The 5,319-nt window shown below is 38.5% G+C and overlaps 1 long non-coding RNA gene across 1 annotated transcript; it reads left to right on the top strand.

Moving 5' to 3' along the window:
* Positions 1 to 412: 412 nt before the first annotated feature.
* On the top strand, positions 413 to 2,280 carry LOC138857957 (uncharacterized). Its single transcript, XR_011397210.1, has 3 exons — positions 413 to 1,508; positions 1,622 to 2,159; positions 2,217 to 2,280. It is a non-coding gene; the product is annotated as an uncharacterized lncRNA (long non-coding RNA).
* Positions 2,281 to 5,319: the final 3,039 nt, after the last annotated feature.

Here is a 5,319-nt window from a genome sequence, read left to right as displayed (position 1 = left end):
ATTGTTAGCGCTAATGATATACTGGGCTTATGTCTATGCCCACATGCATAACTAATCTGCGAATGATTAGCAACCTTGGCTACCCGAATATAACAGTGCAGAGCTTAAACAGCTTTTAGGAACAGAAACGCACATATTGTTTGGATTATAAGAACTTTTATTTATTATTACTTTGCTAATTCTTATTAAATTTAAAGCCGTTTCTTGTCTGGTAAACTTTATAATTTTTGAAGTAAATACACCATTTAATATGTGGTATATGTATGTAATGATTTTTAGGAGTATTTATTTTACTTATACGGTGCACCTGCAGTCAAACAACTCGTTGCGTCCGTGTAGATCTTGAGGTGCATATACGATAAATGCTTATAAATAATGTAGCAACGTGAAATTCCCATTTATCATCGATAAACATTATGCGTTGACTCCATCAACATCTACCATATATACACACACACACACACACGCGTAAAGCAAGAGCTAAAGGCATCATGGTCCCTAGTTGACCCTGATTATTTGACTTTGCCAAGCAATGCAATAAATAAAAGCAGCGTGTGTGTGCAGATTAAGTTGTGCGCTGTGAATTGCACTAAAATCGCCAAGGAGCGATTAAACTACTATAAAATTACACTCCTATGTAGTTGCACTCTACTACGAGCTAACATAAATTTAGTGACCGAAAGATAGCCAAAAGTTGTTGCTCGAAGTAAATACGACAAACGGGAATTGAAATCGCCAACCAGAATTTTCGTTGTCACAGCAAAGTAAAGACGAAGACGCGCGGGTGTGTCGCCACCGAAGCTGATTTACCGCAGCTTGACTTTGATGTTGAGTTGATATTGCAGTTATTTTCTTTTGGGCCACTTTGTTGTCAGCTAAGTATACTTGAGATACTCAAAGAACAAATTTACTTCACAGTTCTATGGAAGACAAGATGGTTTGTGGCGTGCATTACCTTCAACTCTAAATATCAGTATTACTAGTGTTACTGAATTCTTGCTTAATTTACCAATCACAAACCCCTCTCACACTTGGCTGGTATGCTCATTGATAGAGTGCATTTGGATGCATTGTCAGGTGGTTTGGAAATTTTTCTCTTGAAATGTGGTTAAATGAGTTAAGCCTTAGTATAGCTATCACCACTCTATCCGGGAAAAACTGACGCTGTCTAATACTACTCACCACACCTGGGAACAAGACGCACACTCACACCATACACGGACATACCACACGGGATATCACCACGCAGGTTAAGACTGCACATTATAACACCCCAAACCCCAATTAATAAAAAGCTACTCCTGTGGAACAATTCGATCAACCACAGCGATGTTGCAACCGTTACCTATCATCATTTCTTTCACATTTCGTTCCGCATCGAATCGTTATTTAAATTAACTCATTATTCAAATTAAAGTTACGTTCAGTGAGATTTGTAATAAAAATAAATTATCACTTATTTGTATCTGACACAAATCGCCCTTTTATTTATAAGATCAAACGCGAGTGTAAGTGACGCATTACATATTTACAGCGGCTTGTGCTTACCACAAAAAATCAAAATTAGGGTACTAAAGTATCATTTTCCATTGACATGTCGTGTGTTTTTTTTTCGTTGCAGCGTGTAATATGTATATTGTATATGTCTCAAACACTCTGTGGCATAATGACAAAAGTTGCAATGACAACAAAGCAGTCTTGAAGTAACAGTTAATGGAGTAAAAGTAGTTGTAACGGATGCGTTGAGTACCGCAAGCAACAACAAAGTGAACAAGCAAGAATGGTCGAAAGTAAGCAACTCTCCCGCGCTAACAAGCAAAAGTTTCGCGTTGCAAAGCACAAAAGTACAAAAGTATACATAAATAAGAGTAATAATAATGGATATGTACCAAACTGTAGTAAATTATACAGGAGAAATATTGTAATGCAGCAGTACAAGTTTGTTAAAGCGCAATTTTAACAATGTTAAGCAACGAATGAAAGTTTTCTCGAGGCTCGAAAAAACTTCTTTGGCAACGTTTCATAAGTGGCTACCTCCACGTTTTCATTATACTTGTGTAAATATGTCTATAGCTCCATACGAAGGCCTTCGCTAACTAGATAAACTTTTCGAAGATAAATTTAAAGTAAATCTTTCACACAATATTGCATTCAATATCGTAAGAAGGAAATCACTTATACTTTTCATATGCAATTAAAATTCAATATTTTCATAGTAGCTGTTTTCGCCAAGTGTTGACCAATTCCCTTAGAACTGCTCGTAGCGTGGAGGATCGCTTTGGATGAGGTGAACAATATGGACTATACAATTTTGCTTCGTGGTTGTGGCGTCTATGGCCACATTCTGTCGGATATATAAAAACATGAATCGGTGTATATAAAAATTTATTTCGATGTTATTGCCAAAAATAGATATAGGAACTAAAGAATTTCAAAAATATTTAAACAATTTCACTGCGTAAAGAGAAATAATTCTTAGCTTTAGCTTATTGATCCATTAGAAGACCTGCAACTGCAGATGCCCCTAGCCGTTAGAAATGAGAGAAATTTCATTAGACCTTGCTCCTTTTTAAAGCGGCTTGGTCACACAATTCAGTTTGGTTTTGATTACGTTTTACTTCGATTTGAAACTGACGCTTTGGTTGTCCAGGGATTGCCCGTCCAGCGGGCAAAGAAATTATTTTATATTTATCCAAAACGTTTGTTACCAGCAGCGTCACAGGGCTCGCTGTCTGAGATGGCAAGATACAGTGTGCAGGAGCTGTTGATATCTTACAACTCGAGCCGGAGATCAATGTTTTAGTTGTTGTCGGCAGCTGTTTCAACGACTTCTGGCTTTCTTTGTTTTGAATGACGTCCTTACAGAGTTCCCCAAATAGTTCATTCATGCACGCGCTGGGCTTATTCAAAGTCATATCGTTATTTTTTACTTCGGACAACACCAATTTATCCGGTCTCTCAGGCAAAAGCATTGCCTTCTGTTGCTCCGATGAGCCATGCGCGGTTTCGCATTGTCGCACGTTTGATATAAAATTCTGAGTTGATGTTTTGTACTCCGACTTGGAACGCGTGGACGAAAGCATGGACATGGTTGGGTCTTCAGTCGCCTTATTTGTTGTGGTGGCATCTTTTTGGTCGGCTTTTTGCTTGTTTTGCTGTAAGTCGGTTGATGCTGAGGGGTTACTTCTTGACATAATAAGCATCGAAAGGGGTTTGCTGGGCTTTGCGACACACAATTTACTGTAGTTTTCTGCTGACAGTTGTCTTTGTGGCTGTATTTGTTGTTTTGAACTTTTGAGGCATTGTTTTTGCAGTTGCAACAGCTTAATAATCGACTCTCTAGTATGACGGAGACTACTCCCAAGCAAAGGGGACGACGAAGCGACTTTTGGCGACGCCGAAAGCTCTTGTCCTCCACGAAAAATGAATGCAACCACTTGTTTTGGCGTTCTACGGAAACTCCCTGCACCATGTACGGTTGCGGCACCCGTTTTATGTACATTGCCATCAGCCGTGTGAGATATTTGACGCGGGCTTCGGGACGGCAGCGGTTTGCGTAAGAAATTCGGTTGCCCCGTCCGAAGTTCACGAAAGCTTTCGGACAAGCGCGACCAAAATTCGGCACGCGCCTTGGCTGCTGCTTCACATGCCAGCGTTTTTTGTTGCCTGTGAAGGCGGAAAGCGTGCACCGTTTCTACGAAGGCGTTGCCCTGGCGCACTATCTTTGCATATTGCATGGCACAAAGCCATCGAAGGTAAGACATTTCGACGTAGTCACCGTCTCTTTCCGGTCCTCTTTGCTTTGTGTTATAAGTCTCTTGAATCTGCAAGCACTACTTCACATAAAATTTAGTTTAACCTTTTATTATTAGAACTTTAGTGTTATTTTGTTCAATCGAAATATTTTAATGAAATTTTCCTGTTTACTTAAAATAATTTTCAAGCGAAGACAATTAAAGAAATCTAAAACAGTTTCAAATATATACATTTATTCCAAGGTACAGTAGTTCAAAAGAAACCGTTGAGAAGTGGAAATGTTGCCTGTAGAACTGGGATTATTTACATATTCAATATCCGCAAAAATAATGTTGGTAAAAATAGGCTTGTGTAAATTTTCGGATCGCAAAGCCTCAGTTAAAGCCAGACGATGTCGGCAGCAATTAAAATGTAACCAAAATAGACGGCATATCATTTTAGAATCCACTTAGCTGCTATCGGATGCTAATGTCATTAGTATAAAAGTCGGCAATGACTTCATGAGCGTTTGTATGACCGTCTACGCAATTTGGCTGAAGCGTGTCTCAAGAGCTAATCAATGGCTAACGAAGGATAATAAAGGATGACAAACGTGTGGTTGCAAACAGTTCTGAATACTTGTTATTGTCACTTAAGAAAGTTTTTGGCTGCTTGTATCAAAATATGCATTGACAGAAGAATACGTTAATAGATCCGGTAAATACCTGAAATTTGAAGCGTTCTTTATTGAAAGCTTTCATAAAGAGTGAACACCATAGTTTCGAAGCAAACAGTGAGTGGATATTAACTGCTAGCGTTGTATGACTTTGTTGTTTTACTCGAACACAGGATTGTAGTTACTTTCAGAGCAACGAGAAATATGCCGTCATGAACTACATGCTACATCTGTGTGAAGAATTGCTCAGATAGTTGGCACCAAAAGTGAGGCACTACATTAACCATCTGATTGCTGGTGCCAAGTGTCGACATCAATGATTTTAAGTAAACGTGACTGGCAATAGCAATATCCAAAAATGAGGATCGTGTTAAAATCTATGTGAGCTGTAGTCCATTAGACATTGCCAAGCTATTGCTTAGAAAACAGAAGGAGATAAGGAGCAGAATTGTCATAACTTAACGTTTAAAACTGTACATGTACAAAATATGCGTTCTACATGTGTGTGGATGTATTTATGTATGTATGTGTATGAATGACACATGTGTATATAACTGTTCGTGTGTAGATTCCCAAGTCGTGCAGAACGTGCAGCCTTTAGTAATACTTTCCTGGTAGAATCAAGTAGGCAGCGAGTAGGCATATAGAGTTCGGTATACATAAAAGTGTGAACGTGCTAATTACACACATTATTGCACACACACAATCGCATAGTTGCTTTGAAAAAATATAGCTACTCAAAGGCAAAGCAAAAAAAGATGTTTGCTAACAGCTTTGTGTCTGAATGATTATGCCAAGGCATGCTATTACTTTAGAGAATATTTCGGGAAAATTAGTCGTGCGTTTTCAATAAAGTTCTTCCTTTGAAGCAATTGTTTTTTTCATGTCATATGTGAGTGGTAGTGGAT

This window comes from Bactrocera oleae, chromosome 2 (genome assembly GCF_042242935.1).
Source record: "Bactrocera oleae isolate idBacOlea1 chromosome 2, idBacOlea1, whole genome shotgun sequence".
Taxonomy (NCBI): domain Eukaryota; kingdom Metazoa; phylum Arthropoda; class Insecta; order Diptera; family Tephritidae; genus Bactrocera; species Bactrocera oleae.
This window is presented reverse-complemented; position numbering and strand designations above follow the sequence as displayed.